At 45.3% G+C, this 27,431-nt stretch overlaps 1 pseudogene; it reads right to left on the reverse strand.

The window, feature by feature from the left end:
* Nucleotides 1–24,602: 24,602 nt before the first annotated feature.
* Nucleotides 24,603–24,720, reverse strand: LOC124557413 (annotated as a pseudogene).
* Between the last annotated feature and the right edge of the window lie 2,711 nt (nucleotides 24,721–27,431).

The raw sequence follows: 27,431 nt of genomic DNA on the forward strand, positions 1-27,431 counted from the left end.
GGCCGTGCCCTTTCAAAGAACCAGCCAGGCACTTGCTCGAAGCGATTTAGGGAAACCACGGAAAACCTAAATCGTGATGGCCGGACGCGGGTTTGAACTGTCGTCCTCCCGAATGCGAGTCCAGTGTGTTAGCCACTGCGTTACCTCGCTCGGTAAGTCGGGACTGTATGGAGGATTAATAATGACAGTGAATCCAAGGCGTCGGACTGCTGCAAATGCAGCTCTCGTGTGTGGCCTGGCATTTTCGTGTTGCAGGAGAGGATGCTCAATGTGTGGAAGCATTCTTCGGTTACAAACTCCATTACAGAACGCTCTTTCTTACGCAGCGACGTAGTTACGCTACACATCGCCATGTTACACGCTACGTTTCGGAGTCCTCTAGTGGCAGGGGATTGCAACTTACGTCAGCGAAGTGGGAAAATTGAGCGAGTAATATGCACGGCGTGTAGTACCTCAACCGATATTGAGAACATAATTAAAAATTCGGAAGCTTTACTTTTCAACACGCTCTTGTATATCAGAGGCGGTTTATCCACGTAGCACATCGTACCGACTACTTAGGCCGGCACTGCACTGCTCAGCTTTTCGAGGTAAATTCTGAACTGAAAACAATAACACTGTTTAGGATTATGTGGACATAGAGGGCATATTTTTAACGCACTGGAAATAATAGATCGGTGATATAAAATTGTGAGCATTTTGAAAAGTCTGAGGAAGAGTATTGTCGACAGAGATTATTTGTAACAAAGCTCGTATATAAATCGCCTGTTGATGCGTTCTTCGCCAAAAGATTTAGGCCGTACATCGGAACAGTTGGATAACAAGAATACTTCTGAAATCTGACAGGCCGGCCGGTATGGTCGAGCGGTTTTAGCCGCTTCAGCCTGGAACCGCGCGACCGCTACGGTCGCAGGTTCGAATACTGCCTCGGGCATGGATGTGTGTGATGTCCTTAGGTTAGTTAGGTTTAAGTAGTTCTAAGTTCTAGGGGACTGATGACCTCAGATGTTAAGTCCCATAGAGCTCTGAACCATTTGAACCAAAACTGACATTTACATCTTTGAATTAAACTTAGTGAGTTCAAATGTTCAAATGTGTGTGAAATCTTATGGGACTTAACTGCTAAGGTCATGAGTCCCTAAGCTTACACACTACTAAACCTAAATTATTCTAAGGACAAACACACACACCCATGCCCAAGGGAGGACTCGAACCTTCGCCGGGACCAGCCGCACAGTCCAGACTGCAGCGCCGAAGACCACTCGGCTAATCCCGCGCGGCAAACTTAGTGAGTATCTATCGCACTTAGTGCTAGTTTTTCGGACTTATTTTATTTTCCTTTCACCAAGTCTCAGGCACAATGTTTCTTTATAAACATTTGTCTACCATATTTCGACGCTTTTCTGTAACATTTTCATGTATTCTTGAATGATTATTACATTCAAATACGCCAGTGTGCTCATTCTGTGTTCCTTTCCCGTCGTATGTTGCAGCGTTAGTTTTACGTCTCTCGGCGTTAAACGCAAAGGTAGTTTAGCTTTCCCAAAAGGTGTGTTCAGACGGTTTGCTGTGTGCCATATTTTTATAGAGTGTGTCGCGATATTTCGTTCTACCCAGAGGTCTAGAATTTATAATTCCTGAAGGTATTTTATTTCAGTCACACAACTATAAGAAAATGCGTGTTTGGTGAAAAAAACACAAATTTTCTTGTAGTTGTAACGACGGAACGAAAATACCTTCAGGAATTGTAAAGCAACTACATACAATATGGCCACACAATTCAAGAAAATAAAATTTGTAAGTTTATAATATAAGAGACTTGCTATTATTAAACTATGGGTATCTTCTTCTGTACGTATGGAGTTATTAAGAGTCAATTATGACGTACTGTTTTAGTGTACAGAGCAATATTGATTATGTTACTCAGAAAAGATTCAAAAATCAAGGTGCATGGCGTCTGTTAGTATTTACATTAACGAAATAAAATTTTGTTAGACATTATCCTCACGTATTAAATCTAAGTAAAATAACGGATTTAAAAAGAAAATCTGAGTGCATCTCTCTGAATAGGGAACCAAAAGTTCATTAGTGACACGGGATTTGCGCGGTCTTGAACTGGACCGTATACTAATGCCTCACATTTCTATGGCAGCACCTAAAATCTAGGCTATGCACCGTATGTAGCACACATAACAGCAGGTCTACAGCGGTTGGTCAAAAATAATGAAACACCGTGAGAAATGCGTGCTAGAACAGAAATACAGATGCTAGCCAAGCTGTAGGCTGCGCTCTTTCATTTTACCACGCACGGCTCCTGTGCAATATCTCCAAGTGTCTCACTTGTTTGTTTGAGGTGTAAGATGTAGATAGGACAATGTTGTGGGAAATGCTAGACAGGAAAGGTATACCACTCCTTTCATTAAGGGTAACCCAACAAATGTACAAAGACACCAAAATAAGCACTGCAGGAAAACAGAATGTTAAAATAATAAGGAATCTAAGCTTATGACGAAAACACAGTTTATCTTCCATGTTTTTAATAGCTATTTGACGGTATGGTGGGACGTTGCTCAAAAGAAGTATTGTTTTACACCTATGGCTTTGACCACTGAAATTTTCTAATGACAACACTCTCTGCTGACGATTAATTTCTTACAACTGACAGCGAGAACACCCATCAAAAATCCATTTACAAATTACATATAAATGTCAAAAGCTATAACTGAATTACATCGATCACCAAAACAAAAGACATGCGTTTTGAAAGTCAAGACCCTGCCCCAAGCAAAGCTGTGATAAACTAGCATAAAATGGAGATAGTGAGAAATACCACCCATTTCACAATCAAAAAAGAGATTAACAAACTGAAAGATAGAGCTACAGTAATGGGACCATACACAAAAGGGTGAGGCTAGAAACCTTAATAAAGTTCTGCAAAACGATGGCAATCTCATTTACACTTCATGGCAGTGACAATCGGACAATAGTTGGAAACGAATGAAGAATACAAATTTCAGACGTACGGTTTTTAACAAAAGTAATTTGCAATAGATTACCTGGCATGATAGGGCAACGGTCTTGCCGCAGTGGATACACCGGTTCCCGTGAGATCACCCGAAGTTAAGCGCTGTCGGGCGTGGCCGGCACTTGGATGGGTCACCATCCAGGCCGCCATGTGCTGTTGCCATTTTTCGGGGTGCACTCAGCCTCGTGATGCCAATTACGGAGCTACTCGACCGAATTGTAGCGGCTCCTGTCAAAGAAAACCACCATAACGATCGGGAGAGCGATGTGCTGACCACACGCCCCTCCTATCCGCATCCTCAACTGAGGATGACACGGCGGTCGGATGGTCCCGATGGGCCACTTGTGGCCTGAAGACGGAGTGCAGCCCGACATAAGTACTGCAATTAGAATTAGGACTTAAAACCATAAATGAACCGATCAAGGAGTACAGAAACAAATGGGGAGATCATGTTACAAGAATGAAAAATATAATGTTCAAAATGAAATGAATTATTCAACGATGGAAACGGTCAATAAGCAGACCAGGGAAAAGATGGAGAGATCAAAAAAAAAACTAACTACGAGCAACAGAGGCACTGGACAAAACCTAATACTTGAAAGGAAAATAACACGAAAAAGAAGTAGTAAGGTGGGACTCTGTAGCATTACTGTTGATGTTCGCACACACTCTGTCTTCGTTCACATTGGCTAGCAAAAGAAAACGGAGTTCCACAGTCTTCATATCGATTATTTCGAATGGTGCCATTAGTTTCCTCCCTATACGTTTTCAATACAGATACGGTCCTCGATGGCTAGGATTAACTGTTCTTCAGCCAAAAGAAATTAAAAATTTAAGTGTGATAACAAACATTTGAACGTAAGAATGAATAATTGAAACGTATGGTTTTTATTAAAACTAAGTGATTTACACGATGATGTACCAAAGGCTGAGATGGTAGTGTTGGTGGTATTGTTAAATGTGTTGGTATTCTTGTGAAGAAATTAAATCAGGGTTCTGAGGGTGTGTGGTACGGAAAATGGTGGTATGTTGCATGTGATTCTGGAGATGAGGGGACAAAAAATTGGATGAAATTCTAGTCGTGTAACAGAAAACGGAGTAAGCGGAGGTTTTTGGATGGTGTGAAAAACTGTGGCTTAAGGAGATGCGGTAAGAGGAAGAGGGAAATGAGGAGTGAGCGAAGAGAAGGTATATGCCAGATTTGATAAGAGGGACACGATGACACCGTGGAAGACTGGGAAGGCGGTAGAGGGAGGTACTCGTAAAGTGGCGGTAGCATACCAGGATGAGAAGTTAGGAGAGAAACACTGGGGTTTTGGTACCGAGTTTACAGGTGCATAGTTTATGAGTAAGTGTACGAAATGAGTAAGCAGGGGGAGGAAGTGCATAAGGTGAATTCATATGATGAACTGTAAGCGACTGTGAGAAGCGAGGTGGAGAGCAAGAACTGTGACTGACAGATAGAAGTTTGAAGATGCAGAGATCAAGGCGACATTGCTCTAAGCGAAGAGGAATAGGACCGAAGTCTTATGCATGTACTCAACGATTGAGGAACGCAGTCTCCAGAATCGGCAGGTTGATACTCTTAATATAAGTAGTATATTGCGTGTTTCATTACATCCGTGGTGGCTGGCGATATACAACTCTGATTTAAATTGACGGTTTATGTAGATACGATATGCACCCAGTCGTTCTTTGTATTTTATGCATTTTATTGTACCATTTAATAATTTTCGAGCTACTGCACGCTCATCATCGGATAGAGGTGTTACAGGAACATTATTTTCTGGACCACGTGCAGCTAGACACTAGGGTCTTGGTGGTTGTATTGCATATTGGTCTGCCTGACGAATCCATTTCGATAACGTACATTTTAGCCAGATCACCCCCCCCCCCCCCCCACACACACACACAAATACACACACACACACACACACACACACACACACACACACACACACACACACACACAGAGTGTTTAGGTGGACTTGGTTTACTTCGTTTTATGTAAAACCTAATGTCTACCTGCACCTGATCCAAAAAACAAAATAATGTTCTTATAATGTTTAATGGTACAATGAATAATATCAAATTAGAAAAGCGACTGGTAGCATATCATATCTACACTGATGAGCCAAAACGTTATGACCGCTTGCTTAATAGCTTGTTTGTCCGTTGTCGGAACGAGATACATTACTGATTCTGCGTATCAGGGATCCGACAGTTTGTTGGTAGGTTTGCGGAGGTATGTGGCATTAGACTTCTATGCACAGGTCATGTAATTCGCGTAAATAACGTTCTGCTGATTTGCGTACGCGGTGATGCTGTCTGATAGTGACCCAGATGGGTTCCATAGGATTTACATCAGGCGAATTTGGTCGCCAGGACATCAACGCGATTTCGCTATAATGCTCCTCAAACCACTGTAAAACAGTTCTGGCTCCGAGACATGGACAATTATAGTGCTGAAACATGACATCGCCGTCGGGGAAGGCATCAAACATGAAGCGATGCAGATGGTTCGCAGCTGTCAGCGTGGCTTCGATTACTACCACAGGTTCCATGCAAGCACAGGAGAATGTCTCCCTTAGCATAATACTGCTCCTACCAGCCTGCGTCCGTGGCGCGCTGCACGTTTCGAGCCGCCGTTCACCTCGATGCCATCGTCTGTGGAGACGACCATCGACCTAGTGTAGGAAAAACGTGATTCACCCGAAGAACTGACACGTTTTCATTGATCGACGGTCGAATACAGATGGTCCCGTGCCCACTGCAATCGTGATTGACAGTGTCGTTGGGCCAAAATATGAATACGTAGGGATGTTGCTCCAGGTTCAACAGTGTACGATGAACAGCGTGCTCCGAAACACTTGTGCGTGCACCAGCATTGAGCTCTTTCGGCAGAGATGCCACATATGACCATCTATCCTACTTTACAGAGCAGACAAGCCCCCGATATGCACGATCTGTGAAGAGTCGTGGAAGTACAACCATTTAGCACCTAAAGGTAGTTTCAATGTCCTTCTACCTCTTTCCGTAGATGCTCACGACGTAGCACTTGCACATTCGATCATCTTCGCCATTTTCGAGATATTCGTTCACAATAATAATAATCTGCCCTTTGCAGAGTCGCTTATCTCAATGGATTTCTTCATTTGCAGCCCCTATTTTCTCTAGGGTGACCACCGCGCCCCGTCATGTCCATCCCGCTTACATACTTTTGTTACCGCGTCAGTTGCCCGCAATGCCACCAGGCGGCATTCGATGTCGCCGTGGGCAATGGCCACAATGTTTTGGATTATCAGTGTACATAAACAGCCATTGTTGGCTGTCTGTCGGACAGAAATATTTTTTAGCAATCGGAGGAGGGGTGGGGTTTGAAAGGGAGAGGGAAATCTATGTTAGCTTTCTATAGAGGGATATTCCGGGTCATTGTGATATGTTGGTTACTTGGAAAAGGCAGTTATTAAGGACAAAGTAGGAATCGAGAGATCCAAAGACGCAGTCTGTCAATTCTCATATATAGCAAGAACAATGCTTACGATGCACCGTCTTTAAATGATCACAACAATAAGAAATAAATACTATATTTCCAATTGCTCGAGTACATGCGACATGTCGTTTCTCCCGGGAGGCTAGCAAGTATACTTGCTGAAAAAGAACAATAAGGCGAAACTTATCTACATCGAAATTGCTTTGTTTCTCTTTTTTTTCACAGCGAAGGCGAAGAAACTGCATGTGGTACATAACGTTGCAGATTTCTGGAAACTGAATGCTGCAAGGCCTTTGGATTTTTGTGAGAAGTATATTTCTTCCAAGATAATGACAGCGATCAGACAGGTCAAGAAAATTTTGGACCGAAGAGCTTCCGTTGATGAGCTGGGTGGTGGGCAGGTAAGCGGGAGCTCGGTGATGTCCTAAGGACACTTATCCCGGCGGCAGCCCGCGCCGCCAGAATGCTCGTCACAGGAGCGACGCATCTGTCCCGCTAATGTTTTACATGCGCCGTGTTGATAAACACACTGACAACCGTAATCATAACATGGCGCTCGTTCCCCAAACAACATTAACACGTTCAGTTACATCTGCAGACAGCCACGTAAATCATTACACAGCCTTTATAAATACTCAGTTTTTCTACACACACACAAATATCTGTAACTTCGTTAAACATTTAGAGTAAGCGAGTCGATTAGTTCCGTCTAAGAAGGCGGCCGCGAGCTACGAAAACACAGCTTTCACTCAACAGTAAATTCATCTGCGTTTTCTCTCACGGGCCTGTTCAGCGCTTCGCGATCAATGACCAAAATGTTGTTTCGCCAGACGTGAGTGGTAAGTTAGAAGTCCATTCGCCAAAAATAACGAGAGTCCCTATTTTCCAGCTCCAAACACATATCCTCGTCATTAGCTTAGTGATCTCAGAGATCAGTTTTCTTTTCTTAGTACCACGGAAATACGAAATATTTTCACGAAAATATGATTACCAGTGAACTAAAATTTTAGATTTACTTTTAATTATGATGACAGTAACATTTTGATGTTGGAAAAGACACTATCAATTTTGTAACTCTTCAGGCTTTCCCGGCGATCTAATGACATCTTGGGTTGTCGGGTGTTCTGCCGGATATCAGTGTCGTACCTGCACGATATTTCGGTCACGTACCTCGTGGCCTTCATCAGGTGCGACCTGAGACTCAGGTCGCACCTGATGAAGGCCACGAGGTACGTGACCGAAATATCGTGCAAGTACGACGCTGATATCCGGCAGAACACCCGACAACCCAAGATGTCACTATCAATTTTGTTGAACCTTAACTACCACAACGCTCTTAAATGAAATATTTACGATACACTTTTGATGGGCGAGGACTTTTGTTTTCAGTAGTGGTATTACAGAAAATACAATTTAAATTATTAAATATACGAAGTTGTTCGTGTTTAACACAAGAGGGGAAAATAAATATTTCCAAGCGATGAAGTTCCCACAAAAGAGCGCAGAAAGGTATGAATTTTATTTTTAATACTGGAAGACTTTATTGTTAGTCTCTGACAGTCTGCACTCTGTTGTTCATTGTTATTGGAATAGAGTACTAGCTGCTACGAATGGAAACCATGCGAACAAACGACGCACACTACTTAGGCAACGGAAGTGAAAATTAGTAAAGGTGCAAACTGAAGGAGAGAGAGTAAGGTACTGTGGTATATTTTCAGACTTTCGCCTCTAGCTAGTCCTTTAATAGAAGTTTAATGTATTTAATAATTCCATTTTTAAATGATGGCATTCACTTTTTATGTGCTGTAGTCTTTTTCTTAAATTACAAAAATTACTCCAGAAAATTGAGGTTTTTCCAAATGTTGAAACCTGTTCCAAGATAGAACGTGGTAACGTACTTCGGAACAAATATTCGACTGAAATTTATAACCGTTGCAATAGAGAAAATCTCGCAAATACAATAATTTAATAGTCCACCCCTTACATTATTATCCTATTACATACCAATAATCAATAAGTGAAATCAAATTAAGCAGAAGTATTATCAAAAAGCAGTTACAAGTTAAATATATTTTGAAACAGAAGCTATTGGAAACTAATACAAATTTCCATTTTTAAAAAGGGTTAAACTATCAAGATGTTAAAAAAACTCAGTTCATTTGCAAGTATTATTAGTCCCACGGAAAAAGACCATCTTCTGGTTCAAGCTACAAGATGATGTACTACGTACAAAGTATGACTTAACTGTCCACATGTTTTATAAACTCAAAAAAGGACGGAAATTGGTAAGTACGATATACATCTACAGATAAATAAATGATTATAGTCTCAGAAAAATTGGAGATTTATTCAAGAGAAAGAGCTTCAGAAACTGAGCGAGTCAATAACGCGTTGGTCATGAAGCCTTTCCAGAGTCCGTTTACTCTCACTTATTATGTTTCCTTCTTCATCTCGAATCAAGCTGGTTATTGGAGGAAATCGTCTTCTAGCATTGTTTACTTTTATAAAGAACTTCCTTGTTTCATTCTTCTTCTTGGACAATTCCATACATTCAATTTCAGCCTTACTACATTCCATTTTCTTTCGGCGATGTGTCATCTTTTCGATCCTCCTTTTCTCTCGATAATCCTCCAACAAGCTTCTCGTGCAGTTCGCCTGTGATGTCTTTTGGTATGCAGTGTTCTTTTCATCAGTCACTCTCTTGCACTCTTCATCAAACCACGTGGGCCTTATTGATTTTCTCTCCATCGCTAGTGTTTCCTTAGCTGAAATGTCTATAGCTCTTTCTATAGTCAGCCATTTTTGTTCTATGTCATTACTGTCTCGCATTGTTCTTTGCTCTTGTTCTTGTTCCAGGGACCGAGAAACTTTCTGACCGTACGATTCGTAAGTTTCTGTTGATTGCAGTGGTGCAATATTGTACCGTTCTTTCCTAGTATGTCTTGCTTTCTGAGCATTTGCTATCCTTGCTCTTATCTTGGCATCTACAAAAAAAAATGATTTGAATCCACATTAGGGCCACGAAAGGTTCGAACATACAGGTTAGATTTATGGCACTGGTCTATCAGTACATGACATCAGTCTGACGTAAGAAGCTGCATTCGAGTCGAGGAAATTAGTCAGACCCCCTGGAAGTAAAATGCATTAGCATGCTTATTATTTAATGTAGTACTCGAGAAGGTGATTAGGGAAGCAGGCCTACAGACCAGGGACACAAGTCAGTGCAGATTTTAGCGTACGAAGATGACGTAGACATCATAGCACTGACAGTACCAGCACTGGAAGAAGCTTTTACAGCCTTAAGTCAAGCAAGTAAGTAAGAAGATGGGTCTTATTATAAAGGGAGATAAAACTAAATACATGGCCTGTGGGAAAGCATATCAACCCAACATACCGTCAACTTTCAGTGTGAATAGATACACATTTGAAAGAGTTGATAGCTTCAAGTATCTTGGTTCCACAGTCACTTGGTTTAATGTCATCTCAACTGAAATTAAGATAAGGCTGATATCAGCAAATAAGGCATATTTCGCCTTGACTAATTTACTCCGGTCAAGACTCCTCAGCCGTCCAACAAAATTCACTATTTATAAAACCCTCGTTAGGCCAGTTCTCACTTATGCTTCGGAAACATGGCCCTTGACGGAAATCGATGCAAGGCTGCTCGACGGATTTGAGAGGAAAGTTTTGAGGAGAATAATTGACCCTGTGTATGAGAGAGAACAATGGAGGAAAAGGTACAATGCAGAATTGCACACCATATACGTCGATGCTCCTGAACAAAAATCATACGATCAGGAAGGATAAGATGGGCAGGTCATGTGGCAAGAATGGAGGAGTCTGAGGTGATGAAGAATCTCTTTGGTAATCCAGGAGGACAAAGAGGGCGAGATCGACCTCGAGCAAGATGACTGGATGGAGTGGAAGAAGACCTACGGAAGCTCGGATGCAGAAACTGGAGGAAGGTGGCATGTGACCGTGATGGATGGCGGAAGCTCGTCGGAAAGGCCAAGGTTCATCCTGCACTGTAGCTCCACAGAAGAAGAAGAATAACGCGTTGGTCCACATCTGGCTCTTATGCAAGCAATTAATCGGCTTGGCATTGACTGACAGAGTTGTTGAATATCTTCCTGAGGGATATCGTGTCAAATTCTGTCCAACTGGTGCGTTAGAGCGTCAAACTCCCGAGCTGGTTGGAGGAGTCTGCCCGTAATACTCGAAATGTTTTCAATTGGGGAGAGATTCGGCGACGTTGTTGGCCAAAGTAGGGTTTGGCAAGCACTAAGAGAAGCAGTAGAAACTCTCACCGTGTACGGGCGGACATTATCGTGCTGAAATGTAAGTCTAGGATGGTTTACCATGAAGGGCAACGACGGGGCGTAGAAAATCATCAATGTGTCACTGTGCTGTAGGGGTGTTATGGAATGAAATGGCGGCCGGCCGCTGTGGCCGAGCGGTTCTAGGTGCTTTAGTCCGGAACCGTGCTGCTGCTACGGTCGCAGGTTCGAATCCTGCCTCGGGCATGGATGTGTGTGATGTCCTTAGGTTAGTTAGGTTTAAGTAGTTCTAAGTTCTAGGGGACTGATGACCTCAGATGTTAAGTCCCATAGTGCTCAGAGCCATTTGAACCATTTTTGAATGGGAAGAGTTACCCCAAATCATAATACTATACGTCATAAGCGAATGACAATAAGCAAAGTAGACTACTTTTCGTGTCGAGTTACCACTTACTTCAGATACCGTTCGAGTAGTAAAAATGTCAGCATTAAGTCTGAACATGATCCTGAGTGTGGGCTTTCCACTATTATCTGAACACCTAGAAATTTGAATTGTTCAGTATTACTAACCATATGCCAAGTCTGTGAAATTAAAACGTCGGGTTTTGTTGACTTGTTTGGTAGCAACTATAGGAACTAGGTCTTACGGTGATTTAGCGTTAGGTTTTTTTCCTACAAGCCATGAACTTATGTCAAGAACTCCACTATTTGAAACATAACCAATGTTGCGCAAAACATCCTTTACTACCAAGCTAGTATCATCAGCAAACAGAAATATTTTAGAATTACCCGTAATACTATAGGGCACATCATTTATATAAATAAGGAATAGGAGTGCCCCCAGAACTGATCCCTAGGACACACCCCCCCCCCCCCCCCCATTTGACTGTGCCGCACTCAGACCTTACATCATAGCCATTCTCAAAACTGTGAATTAAAGTAAGAAGTGAACCAAATGTGAGCTACTCCCAGTGTTCCATAATGGTCCAATTTCTGGAGCAATATTTTGTGATCAACACAATCAAATGCCTTACTTAAATAAAAAAGGATGCCTAGCGTTCAAACCTTTTGTTTAATCCATACAGTAGCTCACAGAGAAAATGGAATATAGCACTTTCAGTTGTTAAACCACTTCTAAAACCGAACTGTACATTTGATAGCAAATTATGTGAAATAAAATGATCAATTATCCTTACATACACAGCCTTTCAAATAACTTTAGCAAACATTGATGGCATAGAAATAGGTCTAAAATTGTCTACATTATCCCTTTTTCCCTTTTATAAAGCGGGTTTAATACTGAGTACTTTTATCGCTCAGGAAACTGACCATTCTTAAATGAAAAATTACAAATAAGGCTAAGTACAGGGCTAAAATGTGCAGCACAGTACCTTAATGTTCTGCTAGGCACTCCATCATATCCATAAGAGCTCTTAGTCTTCAGTGATTTAATTACTGACTCAATCTCCTCCTTATCAGACATCAATTCCGGAAAGGCCATACAACCCAGAAACCTGACAGAAGCTAGCTGTAGGCGAAATTTTACCTCTTTTAGAATGATGCAAGATATCGAGTGCTCCGAAAGCCTAATGAAGCGTTTAACTCGTAGTGTGTAGAGTGTGTTGTTCAGGCGATCGGTGGTTCTGTTATGTTTTGGAAGTGTACGTCGAATCTTGACTTGGGCTCAACTCACTAATTCTGGTTACTGTGAACTTGAGCCAAGATATTTATTTCAGTATTCTCGGGGTGCAAGTATTTCACTTTCTTCGACATTATCTTGAAGAATACGCTATGGACACTTCCGTCTTCCAAGATAACAATACCCATTTTCAGAGCGCTGCACGCATAGTTCTTTTTTTAACAAACACTCAGGCACCATGTCGTACCTCGTGTGGCGCGATAAGTGGTTCAAATGCCTCTCAGCACTATGGGACTTAACATCTCAGGTCATCAGTCCCCTATAACTTAGAACTACTTAAACCTAACTAACCTAAGGACATCACACACACATCCATACCCGAGGCAAGATTCGAACCTGCGACCGTAGCGGTTGCGCGGTTCCAGACTGAAGCGCCTAGAGCCGCTCGGCCACCAACGGCCGGCGCGCGATAAATCACCGCATATTAGTCCTATAGAAAATGCCTGGGGTTATTTATAACAGCGGGTGAATCATAACAATCAACATTCCCGCTATTTGATAGCTATACGGCATGTGATAATCTATGACTCCCTTTAGTTTGATAAGGCAAACCAGGAGAAGCTTGTAGAAATAAGGTCCTTATCAAGGCTAGATGTTACACGGTATTAACGTAATCTCTCCTGGCGGCTACTAATTTGTTGTCTGGTGAGCTTATATTGACGGCATTAAAATGTAAAAGTCGTGTGACTAGGGCCTCCCGTAGGGTAAGGGTAGACCGTTCGCCGGGTGCAAGTCTTTCGAGTTGACGCCACTTCGGCGACTTGCGCGTCGATGGGGAGGAAATGATAATCATTAGGACAACACAACTTCGAGTCCCTTAACGGAGAAAAATCTCCGACCCAGCCCGCAATCGAACCCGGGCCCTTAGGATTGACATTCTGTCGCGCTGACCACTCAGCTCCCGGGGGCGGACGTTGACGTCATTGGCGGACGACAACAACGCATAGAGTGGCTGCAGTGCTTCGTATCTTCTGGCAGTGGAATGCTGAATGACAGTATGTGAGAATAATATCATCTATAAAAATATTCTCGCTGTAGAACAGAGACACTCGACCCACATGAGGAACTTTGCAAGTAACACGCCTCACTACATAGTGTTTGTGGCTCACGCTGGAACGATGCCACTGTACACAGGAAGTGAAAGAAGGAAGAAGGAAGGACAATTAGCGTTTAACAGCTCGTTGACAACGAAATCTCTCGAGACGGAGACAAAATCGTATTGGAGCCTTACCGGCATTCGCCATCAGTGATTTATGGAAGTACTGAAAACGAAATGACACAATTTCAAAGACTTTATTGATCTTATACAGATATGATTTTATGGATATAGACCAAGGCCGAGAATCGAGCCCAGGTCTCCTGTTTGCTAGGCAGGTGCATTAGGCACTTTATTTCTTTTATGGGAAATGGATCAGGTCGTGGGGTGGTGGAGGCATGGTGGGCAGGAGACGAAAACCTTGGCCTGGCCACAATGTCCCCTCCCACCCATTCCTGGGGATGTGGTACAAGGGATGCAACGGTTTTATTGTTGTGAATGTTTATTTCCATTTATTTTTATTTGGTTACTTGTTTTTTTGTTATTTTGTTTATTTAATTTTTTGAGCAGTAAGTAACAAACTAATAAGTACACTCGTTGCGTCGAATTAGGGACGCACAGCGCGCCTGCTACGGTCGCAGGTTCGAATCCTGCCTCGGGCATGGATGTGTGTGATGTCCTTAGGTTAGTTAAGTTTAAGTAGTTCTAAGTTCTAGGGGACTGATGACCACAGATGTTAAGTCCCATAGTGCTCAGAGCCATTTTTTTAAGGACGCACATAACTAAAGACATACTGATAGTTACAGCAAAGGGCAAGAAGAAAGCGAGCAAAGTGTGAGGCTAAGGAACCCATTAAATAAAACTTGAGGATGAAATCCGTACCACCATTAACCAGTACTACATCTTGTACCGGATGGGAAACGAAAAAGCTGCGAAGAACCTTTCGCACTGGGGACAAAAACAGGAAAGGGGGCAAAGGCTGCTACACAGTGCGAGGGGTCACAACGAAACTCTCCATCTGCTGTATCATCCAGATATGACTTCTCGCAATGACCAAGGTAGATTCCACGTTGTACCATGTAGTGTTCTATCAGCGTCTTGTAATTTTAGCTTCTCTTACCCGTGACGATCCAGCTGCGTGGAGGGTTGTGGAACGCACTCCACAAATAATTGGAAATAATTGTCGGTACTTTGGGTTACGAAGGATCTTGCAATGTCGTTCCTGCAAATACTTCCAAAAGTCTAAAGTGTCCTTAGTGTCATCTTGAAGCAAATAATGTACTACTTGTCCACGAAGCCACATCAAGGCATTAGTTATCGTGTGTGGGTAATAGTCTCCTCCGAGAATAATATAGTCTTGGGTTCGATATTATTCGACGTCACTCTAAGGAAGTACGCTGACATTTGCTGCACTAAGTGCCACACTGCCGTAGACTCGCCACAGCTAAGACGGTGTTCATCGTTGTCTTGAACGCCACAGCTCGTGCACATGGGTGAGCCCATCATACGTATCGCATGTAGCCTTGATCTGGCCATCTGCTTACTGTTGACAGTGATATACCACATCGCCATGACGGTAGTGTCCAGTGTTACGTGCTGAATCGTCCTACACACCACTCACCAGTTGACGTTCGGGTGCTTCTTCTGCACGATAGTATTGGGTCGTCCACGCTGCAGGACACGATAAACAGTCCGTGCCGTCGCCAGTCGAGTCGCTGGTAAGGTAAATCGAACGTAACTGAGCTCGAGGTAAAAGGCACTGATGTAGAAGAGGGACGAGGGGACGTGATGTATTGGCACAGGTGGCGAGAGGGAGGGTGGCGCCAGTTCTTCTAATAACAAACTCGTCAGACTGTCCGGACGGCGATGCCATAGTTTGACTAATGCGCACACAAATAGGGTGACCGCTCTATCATGAACGTGATAACGGCCAAGCCCTCCCCGATCTGGGGGAAGGGTGAGAGTCTCATGTTTGATCTTGAAAAGCATTCCTGAACTCACGAAGGGCCCAACAGCCGCCAGTATACGGCGAGCTAACATCACCGGTATAGGTAATATCGGGGCGATGTGCGTAATGCGTGACGCTAAATGTGTGTTGACATACTTCGTCCGTTGGACGATGTCCAGTGCTCGTAGGCGGTTATTGACTATCCCAGTCCGAATATTTCGTAAAAGTCGACGAAAATTGTGAGCAGCGGCTCGTCGTATATCGTCTGTGAAATCAATGCCGAGGCATTTCAAAGTATCTTCGAGCTGTAAGGGGGTGACGCTGTCCTCAGGCAGTCCGACCCCGATGTCCATCGCTACTCATTTTGCGACATTGATACGACTACCAGTGGCCATGCTATATGTAGCTATCCAATTCAGTGCGCTGGTGGTGTCGCCGTTGCGGAGGACAATCGCCAGGTCGTGCTTTACATCGGAAAGTGTGGCCTCGTAATGTCATACCCTCTAGTCGTTGGCGCAGGCCGCATTGGAATGGTTCCGTGATCACAACGTAAAGTAAAGTGGACAGAGGTCAGCAATGGCGTAGCTGTCGAGTAATGGTGAGTGGCTGTGTATGTCGGCCGTTGACGATCACCTTGGATGTCTCATGACGACAGTGACAAAAGGCTGTGAGTATCGCATATGTTGGGAGACCGCTTCCAAATAGTCGTGGTCGACGCTATAGCAAGCTTGACTGAAATCGATTGCCGCCAGCGCAACCTTCAGACGACATGCCCTTGCCAGTGAGATCGTCACGATATTCACTGAATGCTGTTTGAATGCTATTGTCGTCTCTTAATGACGTTTGATCGGGTGAGATGACGTGTTGTAATGTCTGGTGTACCAGCGACACCAACAGTCGAGGAAAGATGGTTCAAATGGCTCTGAGCACTATGCGACTTAACTTCTAAGGTCATCAGTCGCCTAGAACTTAGAACTAATTAAACCTAACTAAGCTAAGGACATCATAGCCATCCATGTCCGAGGCAGGATTCGAACCTGCGACCGTAGCGGTCGCTCGGCTCCAGACTGTAGCACCTAGAACAGCACGGCCACTCCGGCCGGCCGAGGAAAGATCTTAAAGTCGTAGTTCAATAGCGTCAGTGGCCAGTAATCCTGCGTCCTTGAGCCACCGGACGTTTTGTGAATAGGAATAATCATCCCTTCTACAAGGGCCGCAGGGAGTGGCATATCTGGGGATAGTAGTCCGCGACAGATGTCCGTCCATCGGGTGGCCAATAAATATTGAACAGACCGGTAAAATTCCAAGGGGAGGTCATCAGGAGCCGGAGACTTGTTTACAGCTCCTTTTGCAATGGCGTCGATCACTTCTTACGTAATTTCTTCCGTTAAACCGAACGCATTCAGGAGGACGACGGTTCAATCCCGCGTCCGGTCATCCTGATTTAGGTTTTCCGTGATTTCCCTAAATCCCTCCAGGCAAATGCCGGGATGGTTCCTTTGAAAGGGCACGGCAGACCTCCTTCCCCGTCTTTCCCTAATCCGATAAGTCCGATGACCTCGCTGTCAGGTCTCCTCCCCCAAACAGCCCCCTCTTCCATCAAGGCCGCTTCCATTGCTGGGGTGTAGGTACCGTAAATCGTCTGACAGACGTCTTCCAGTGCTGTCGGATTAGGGATCTGAGTTGAATGGAGATGGGAATAATGATCGTAGAAAGCTGTGCGTATGTCTTGTTGCGTGGAGAGGCGACGACCGTCCTCCTTGTCGATGAAAAGTATCAGCGCTCTTAGGCGTCGCTTTCGTTCACGAAGTACGTGGAACATAGACGGGCGCTCGAGCACTGTCCTATCCTGCGTCCTTGAGCGGATGACCACCCCCTCTGGGTGGTGTCGCATATTTGCGATGATCTCTGACGGCGGGCAGCCGTTTATCGTTCCGGGGGCGACGCCGTAGTATCGCAGTCTCGCAGTACCCTGAAGTAAAAATCGAGTGTATGTCTACACCAAGCAGCGTGGTCGCGACCATAGGTTATCATTGTTCGCCTCAGTGCCGGTTTGGCGCAATCCAACCACCAGCGGATCGTTGTGGGATACGCGCGGAGGCGATTTTCACACGAATGCCAGGTATTCTCAACGGCTTGGCGGCAAACCGGGTACGACAGGTGAGCGACGTTTAATTTCCATAGGCTGCGGCTTCTCCACACTTGTTGTCGCCGTGGGGCGATGGCACAGATGTAAGCTGAGTGGTCCGAGAAAGTTGCAGACCACAGTTCCGCGTCCTGTGTCCCAGTGGCAAGAGAGCATGAGACATAAATCCTGTAGAAGCGACTGGAAGAGTGAAGTGTGTGAATCCCAGTCGGTGGCCGTGAAGATGTTCTCAAGTGTCCACCATCTGCAGGTCTCGAATTAGCGTCTCGAGTTCCAGGCACGGATTATGTCGTGGGAGCTGGTCTCTGGGTGCCAGTACGCAGTCGTAGTCACCTGCAAACACCAGATGGTCGTGGCGGCCTTGGAAGAGCGGGGCGAAGTCTTCTGCAAAGAATAGTGAACGTTCGCGACGTTTGTCTGTCCCGAAAGGTGCGTAGATATTGATAAGGCGGACACCCAGCACTGTGAGTGCCATTCCTCTTGCCCCTAGCAGAAAGAGGATATTGTCCGCCACTATCCCTTCCCGAAGAAGTACAGCGACGCCGCTGCCTGTGGGGGAAGCTGGAGAGACGCATGTGTCATAACTGTACATGCCTTGGAGGGCGTCGATGTACACCTCCTGGAGAAGGGCTATATCGGTGGAAGCAGAATTCAACACATCCTGAAGCAAGGACAACTGAGCGCGCGTCCGTATAGTGTTGATGTTTATAGTCGCAACACGATAAGTCTGAGGTCTATCCATAGGACGCGTGTTGGCCATCAACACCCGTGTAAGGGGTGTGTGCACGTGACTTCAGGCTGTCTCATCGCTGTCACAGGTGGTGGAAAAGGATCAACAGCGGTGGGGTGAATTCCCCCGCTTGTCGTCCGGCACGATGGGTAAGGAGTTGTCGTCACCGTCGTTCACCCAGTCGCCATGAAATACCATCGGCTGTTGGTGGCTGGCTGTTGGTGGCTGCTGCGGCACTCGGTGCAGACTCCTTCGGCGCCACTGGCTGATAATCGGCAGCGCCTGTCTGCATGTGATCCTGCTGTTCTGTGGGATCGGAGGGACTGAAGCCGTCACCTTGGCAATCTATTGGATGGGATGTTACTGAGGCCTCTGAACCGCCTGTACCGTCGTCGGATTGTACACCATATCAGCCGTTGGCTGCAATCATTCGTCTGACAGAGCACGCCGCCGTCTCTTGTGTTTCCGTGGGGAACGCTGTTTACGGACGTGGGTTTCAGTATCCGAATGTGGGTGGATCTCTTCAGCTGGGTACGGTGTAAAGGTGGTCCATCTTTCAGCCATGTGGTTGACCACTCTGCCGTAAGGCTGGAAAGCCGCGGTGACTACGTCCGGTGGTACATCGTACGGAGGCCAAGCCTCGCGTGATAGAGACTGCCCCAATATGGTCATCAGAATGTTTGAATTTAAGATAGTTCGCATGTGCACGCGCGATTCTGTTACACACGTCGTCACTTACTAACTTGACGTAGACAACACTGCTCGTGATAGAGAGACGGATACCAATTATGTCCTGCCGATCAGTTTTAACGTCGTCACGTAGGAAACGCTCCACTTCAAAAGATAGCGGCCGTGCATTATCGGGTTGAAAACTAAGCTTGATGGTGGTTTGTGTGTGCCATCTTACGTCGATAGTGATGGACTCTAAACTAGCGGTGACGAAGTAGTAAACAACTACGGACACTCGCGACCGTAAACAGGACGTCCTCGCCGCAGCGCTACGGAAAGCAGACCGAAGCCCCCTTGGCACAGTGGTTCAGACAACTACACGGATTACCCTGCCACGCCTCCCTCCTCGATCCAAAATTTCCGTGATTGTTTTGTTGCTCAGGTGACACCCAATGACTAGTCCACTTTCGAAGTCACTCAGCTCACCTGAACCAGGCACTGTCCTGTCACTTCTTCTCTATTGACGACACAATACGGCCCGTCTCCTTTTATACTGGAAGGTCCGCCTCTCGTAATATCTGGTGGCCCATTGCGCATTACACACCAGTGTCCAGATGATATTGATCTGATAGTGTATACGTGGCAGGAGTTGTCTTTGAGAGGGGGTCTATTGAAATATCTTTGGAGCAGGATGCGAAACGCGCGTTTACTGGAACGTGGTGGTAACATTCCACAGTTGCTGAGGATGTGGAAGAGAATAGGAATTTGCTTGCGAGAGGTGTGGGTCTTCTGCAGATGTTTTAGTAGAGGCAGGATTTTCATTTCTTTGCACTGAATACATGTAGCAGAAGATGAATACTTTTCGCTGATATAAAGAATAATTGCTTAGCGAAATACGACTTACAATACCAAACCAATGTGAAAAATGCTGTTGCCAGTTCTTAATACGCGGCGACGCAATTTTTCAGTTCGAATAAACAAGAAATTATCGAATCACGATGCAAATGGTGACATCGAATTCAGGCGATTTCGAAGAAACTGCGAGGTGGAAAATGTAACTTGTGGCATCTTATACCACATGTCTCTTTAAAGTGTCTTCAGGCTCTGACGATGAAGGAGAAACACTCGGTTTATGTGTTGCCAAGAAAATGTAGCAGACAGTCACCGGTACAGTGAGGGAATGGTATGGTTGTTTGAGCTCTAAACAGAATATTAGATTTGGCACATTAAGCACCGCAATGTTAACGCTTTATGCACAACACACATCGATGAGCTGCAGTAGAACCTCTTCGGTTTCTACTGTAGCTATTAATGAATTTATGAGGCGTACAGCTAACGGATCATTGTCGCGTGGCTTATGAGAAACAGGAAACCCGGCAAGCCGACGGAGCTGGCAGTGCAGTAGAGATAGAATCACATCATTAGAATGACTGTGTCTCGAGTTTTGCATCCTGATTGATGTCGTCTGTAGTTTTACTACATACACTGTGCGACACACAAGGCAATAGACGATTCGTTCCCGATCAAAATCTGATTCCAGCGTCGTCGAAATCTAAGGAAACAGGAATGGGGCTCCAGAAGAATGACTGCTTTGGGCTCCGTAATTAGTCTAGGTTTGTGTTCGCGGTCCCTGCAGAGCGATATATAGGGGACTGTTATATATTGCTAGATTCAGCACTTAATACTGGTTCTTGGAACTTCGTATGAAGGTTTGCGTGGGATAGTTGGTGTCTGTCCTCAAGCGTTTGCGAGATCACGTTTTTCAGTATTTCCATTTCATCCTCCCGTGGTTCAAAAAAACCTGTTACTATTCATTCCGCCTTTTGCAAACATTTAGTAGACCTGCTAGACCGATTTGATATGAGTTCAACGCGACTGTGCAATATTCTATTTGCGTGTGAGTTGTTTGTGAGAAGAATGTGTTATGCCTTATATAAGTACCAGAAACGTCTGTTAGGCATGCTTCAGAATACAACAGCAGCAAGATCGTGGCCTGTCGACACTGAAATTTATCGTTCTGCGTTATTGCTGTTCACAGTTGTCCGGATCCCAAGACTATCATGTGAAAATGAAATCGATGGGCTTACGAGAGCTCTAGGCGCTTCAGTCTGGAACCGCGCGACCGCTACGGTCGCAGGATTGAATCCTGCCTCGGGCATGGATGTGTGTGATGTCCTTAGGTTAGTTAGGTTTAAGTAGTTCTGAGTTCTAGGGGGCTGATGACCTCAGATGTTAAGTCCCATAGTGCTCAGAGCCATTTGAACTTACGAGAGCCATACACATCAACACATCACAGTGCAGTCTATCATCGGCTCCACGTGATTAGTGCACGAGAAGACAGTTATACTGTTCGCACGACCGTGAAGGAACGTACAGCCACGGCAGGTACGTTGAGTCACGTAATGGTCTCCTTGCAGCAAGATAAGTAGTCACACGGACAGCGAGACGACGTCTAGAGTACCACAGGGTGCCAGCACGACGATCATTGCTTAGCATCCCTCGACACTGCAGCTGAGAGAGTTGTTCCGACAACAGTGCAGGACTACACACAATAGTGGCAGCACGTTGTCTATTCGGACGAGTCCTGCTTCTGTGCGCAACACTGCGGCTGTGGAATGTGTAGAGGCTTCGCGGAGGACGAACGTTACCAAATTTCATTGATCATCGTCATACAGGTCCAACACCTGGCCTTTGGGTACAGTACACGATCACCCCTGGTACACAAGGCCAATAATTTGGACAATAGTGGTTACTTTTATGACATATTAAAGTTGGTAGCTGCGCCATATCTTTGAGGTTTTTGTAACGTTACGCTTCAAGAAGTTGCAAGTACTGTATTGACCTACCTCGTTACAGAGGGTGTTCGAGAGTTTCCCTGGGCAATACGTTTCCCATACTACGGTTGGTGAACTCCGATATAGCGTTGCAGCGGCAAAATATGATTTACCCGTATCAGTCATTCAAGTCCAATACGGCCTGATGTCCAGCTGGGTTAGAGTCATTGTTGCTACCGGAAATAACAGCTCCGTGTAGTAAATTTCTCATCCAGTATATAGGCCCTACCCCAAGTAAACTACAAAATTAATCATGTGTTTTTCCTACTATACTTTATACCAACAAAAAACATTATTTCGCTACTTGCTATCCTTTGAGATGTTGCACTTGCATGGACAGCAGCGTGTTACAGCTGCAACACCACCAGCCGCAACCTCCACAGAGCGCTTATCAAACAGTGGGTTACCTCAAGATACTCTAGACGGCCTGTAAGACGAGATTTTGTGGCGTTACACTCCATGTTAACGATATGTATCTCACCAGAAGAAGAACATCATGCATAGTAAATACCAGCCACATCCATGGACGGTTTCCGGTGCATCTTCTACCCGTAGCACTATTGCACCTTTTGTGCACTCATTCTCGTCATGTCTCTTGTTGTTTTGTGGATGTCAGAATACGATTAAATTATTGATTTGAGTGCAAGCTAGTGCAGCTCATTCGGGGCCTATTTGCTCATAGAAGACACACCATAACACATAATAAAGCTGACACAGTCTGTATTACTAAGCGACTATCCGGGAATCCGAACCCAATACCAGTTGCAGGTTCCCTGCCTAACGGCTTCCAGGGGAACTAAAATGGTCCCGATTTAAAGATTTAATATGCTGTCCTTACCTACTGATTAAAAGGTATTATCTTATGTTAAAATTTTTACACAGCGAGACAAATGTTACAGCTAAAAATTGTGTTTTTGTCTTGAGGCGACGGTGCGCAAATACCCGGAATTTTTACATCCAGTATTGGCGAAAGAGAGCATTAGCGACTTCCAACAAACTTTACATATAATTTCAAACCTTTACGACGCATTTTCTCGCTGACATCTACCACGAAATAATGAAAAGAAAAAAGTTAACTCTTCCTACACTTACTTTGTATCTGCAATAGAATTTCAGCATTAGACATGAGGTTTTAATTCATTACTTCTTTATTAACGACTCTATTCGCTACATAGTTTTCAGACAGTGTCCGCTTATACCGTCGAATGTACCTGCAAAAGTATATTATTGTACTTGAACAACTGGCTTTTGCTTTAAATAGAGCGCAAATTACTCTGACTATATTCATCCAGTGTTTCATAATGAGAGCGCATAATCATTGGTTTTCAGACGTAGGGTGGAAGCATTTCCGAAACGGTGGAGTTTGTAAACAGTTCGCCTGTCGCTGTGCTTAAAGTACACCGCGCATGAAAAACAGCCCTATCCAAAATCACCATCTGTGACAGGGGTGAAAAATGGTTCAAATGGCTCTGAGCACTATGGGACTTAACATCTGAGGTCATCAATCTCCTATAACTTAGAACTACTTAAACCTAACTAACCTAAGGACATCACACACATCCATGCCCGAGGCAGGACTCGAACCTGCGACCGTAGCAGTCGCGCGCTTCCGGAATGAAGCGCCTAGAATCGCTCGACCACCGCGGCCGGCTGTGACGGGTGTGAACGAGGACTGCCGAGATACGTACGGTTGAGTAGACGTGCAACTGCAAAGCAAGTGACCGACCAGATGAACCAAGGGGCTACCAACAGTATCTCCTCAACGACCGTTCAGCGAACGTTGCTGTGTATGGACCTCCGCAACTGGTGTCTGGTTTATGCATCCATGCTGACTGCTGTTTATTGGCGACGAGGACTGGATTTTGCACGCTAATGAGGCAAATGGACGTCCACTGAATAAAGACAAGTGGCGTTTTCATAGGGATCACGATTTATGCTGCACCGGACAGATGGCCATTGGCGTATATGGTGTGAAACGTCTGGAAGCGAACACTCTGCAACAATCGTCGGAAGGGTTCAGGTGGGAGGAAAGAGCGTTTTGATCTGGGGAATGTTTCTGTGACATTCCCTGAGTGATCTCGTCGTTCTGGAGGGCACAATGGACCTACACAAGTGCCATGTCCACCCTTACATGCAGTTTGTTTTTCTTCAGCACAGTGGCATCTACCAGCAGGACAATGCAACTTGTCACACACCTCGTAGTGTACGTGTGTGGTTCCAAAAGCACCAGGATGAGTTCGCCGTACTCCCCTGGCCTCCAAACTCCCAGGATTTAAACCCAATCCAGAATCTGTGGGACCATCTCGATCGGGATGTATGCCGTGGATCTTCAGCCGAGAACCTAGCGCAGCTGACCACAGCACTGGTGCCGGCATGACTCGACATCCTTGTCGGTAGCTTCCAGTGCGTTACTGACTCTCTTCCCACACGTCTCGCAGCGATCCGCGCTGCAAAAAGTGCTTATATAGGCTACCGACAGACATTAATATGACTGCACAGCGTATTAATTTCTGCCGTACACATTCAACGATATGATGGCCGTGAAATGAGAGAAAGCACTCCGTCTTCAGACCACAAGTGGCTCATCGGGACCATCCGACCTCAGCTGAGGATGCGGGTAGGAGGGGCGTGAGGTCAGCACACCTCTCTCCCAGTCGTTGCGATGATTTTCTTTGACCGGAGCCGCTACTATCCGGTCGAGTAGCTCCTCAATTGGCATCATGAGGCTGAGTGCACCCCGAAAAATGGCAACAGCGCATGACGGCTCAGATGGTCACCCACCCAAGTGCCTGCCACGCCCGACAGTGCTTAACTTCGGTGATCTGACGGGAACCGGTGTACCCACTGCGGCAAGGCCGTTGCCTCAAAATGAGAGACCTTTCTGTTTACACTGTAGCTTACTGACAGCCGTTACACCCTCCCCTGTGTTTTCGAATGGAGTACGAGAAGGGAAACTTTTGTGGTACGTGACGTATTTTCTGCCGAACTCGGCAACCGAGTGCGAATATGCGCTTAGGTCAGATTCTGCAACCAAAACAAGATGGCATAAAATAGAAATGGATTGGAGAAGAATGTCCACAATGTCAGCAGACAGCGAGAACTGAAAAGTGTAGTCGGAAGACCAGCAACGGGTCGGAGAGGAAAGTTACATCGGAAACGTAGGAGGTGAGGTGTGGGGAGACGGTGTGTTTTCCAGCCGACAGCCGTCGCCGCCGGCGTTTAAACACATTAGCTTGCGCCAGCGCCCAGCACCCAGGACCCGGGAACTCGCGTTCCCACACGCGTCAACCGCATCTCTGCACCTAAATGCACGTCGTACGTGCGCCCGACTCTGCCTTACACTCTTAAAAAGTTGGATTAGGAGAAGACACAGAGAGTTACGAGGAGCTGCGTGATTCATCTCTCGTTCGTTCAGCCCGTATGAGAGTGTACATAAATTACATTAAGCCGTACTATAAGGGGCGATAAAAATGTTTCCGTTCGAATGCCGTACAGTCCAGAATTGGTATGCCAATCAACCAAAATCTCCGTGAGCATTGGGGCAATCATTCCACCGACGCACCAGGTTGAACATACACGTTTGGTAGAACATCGCTTCTTGCTGCACGAAGAAATCCGTAACTGCATGCTGCATATCCTCGTCCGATAGGAATCTTCGACCGTTCAAGGCCTGTTTTAAGGAACCGAGGGCGTGATAATCGCATGGGGAGAGATCGAGACTGTAGGATGAGTGCCCGTGGGCCTCCCACTCCAATTGGTGTAACTACGACAGGCCTCCCGGAGCGACCGGCGCCTTGTGGCGAATCACGACTGGCACGGAACTTGATGCATCATTCAACAACTGTAGTTTTCGACAGACATGCTGGCCCATACACAGTCTTCGTTCTCTGCTGTTTGCCCTTCGGTAGCAAAGAAAAGAATATCAACACGTTAATGCCGTTTGGACCCATTTGGTAATAGCGTCGCCGTAGTTCACATTCCCGCATTTACCGCCCGCAGGTCGGAAAGACACAAACTCCACTGTAATCCCTCGTCAGTGTGTCGGTGCGTATATACCTACATCAGATTTGCGCTACGTTGAGTTTAGTCTGCAGCAACGCTCTGAAACGGAAACGTTTTGATCGCCCCTTATACTAAAATACCAAATGAGTACCGTTCCAAGACTAACGAAGCAACATTTTACCAAGAACGTTCTTTAAATAATTCAACAAATATGTTTTCTCTGCCTATTTCGGTTGAGAAATACGGAATTTGTTGTGGAACACCGTGGCATATTTCCGCTTCAGCCCGTATGGTTTCATGAAGTTTCGAAAGGCGGCGGCACTATACTTAATCTTCTAAATGGCGTCTATAACGAAGGTGCATTCCAAGCAGAGAGCTGTCATTCTGTGTCTTTTGGCGGAAAACCAGAGCATAGCAGATATTCATAGGAACTTGCAGAACGTCTTCGGAGACATGGCATTGAAAAAAAGCACGGAGAGCTGTTGAGCGAGGAGTCTGTCATCATTGCAACAAGGTCGCGCAAACCCGTCCGATCTCCCGCAATGCGGCGTGCCAAACACGGCCGTGGCTCCCGCGAAGACTTCACCGCGTTCCTCGCCATAAAAGTGTAAACGAACTTCTCCTTCTTCATTACAACGAAAGGCCTCATTGAAGTCTGCGTGCCCGAGAGAAACTCACAAAACTTCATTGGACTGTTCTTCCTCACACACCCTACAGCCCCAATCTCGCACCTTCCATCTGTTTGGCCCAATGAATGATGCACTGCGTGGGAAGCAGTAATTGGGTGAGGGGAAGGTTACTGATGCAGAAGACGTTGGCTCCGACGTCGACCTGCGGAAATAAAGGCCTTCCTAGAAATGCCGTCACAATGATCGGAGATCATATTGAAAAATATTTTGTAGCCAAAAGAGAGGGGAATAATGTGTTGTACTGAAACAACCTGTTTTCAGAAAAAGTGCGTTACATTGCTTATTGAACGCCCAGCGCACTTCGTTCACAGAGTGAAGCTTAATGCGTAAACGTAAAAGTCTAGGAAAAAATAAATGAGTGCCTGAATTTTCCTTCCTTGATTCGGAGCTTCCGTGGCGTCGCGAGAAAACACACTCGTTGCGGCTGCGGCCTGAATCCCCGTAACTCCTGGCAACGTGCCGCACACGAGACAAATCACACGACGTACTGCCCCGCGGAATTAATCGAAAACATTTATTTCTGTGTTCTGCTACATTCTCAAATAATTTAAAAAACGGGTTGTCAATATCGCTTCCAGGCGCGGGACAGGGTTAAACTTCTCACTTCTCCAAAGTCAGCAACTAAAAGCCCTGTAGCAGTCTAACTACTTTTAGGGAAAATCCCGAGATCCGATCACTAATCTGGAATGTGTTCAATCGCTAACAGTTCAATAAACAGCCTTCAGCTAGCTATTACCAGCTCCTGCAGATAATCACAACAGTAAAATAGGAGCAATGCCAATGAAGTGCTGTTGTATTAAATGTTCTCATTACCTCTTCTGTTTATAATTATGATTACTTTCCGAACCGAGAATTGCAAGCTATGCATTTGAATGTTTGACTT

Source organism: Schistocerca americana, chromosome X (genome assembly GCF_021461395.2).
Source record: "Schistocerca americana isolate TAMUIC-IGC-003095 chromosome X, iqSchAmer2.1, whole genome shotgun sequence".
NCBI classification, from domain to species: Eukaryota; Metazoa; Arthropoda; class Insecta; order Orthoptera; family Acrididae; genus Schistocerca; species Schistocerca americana.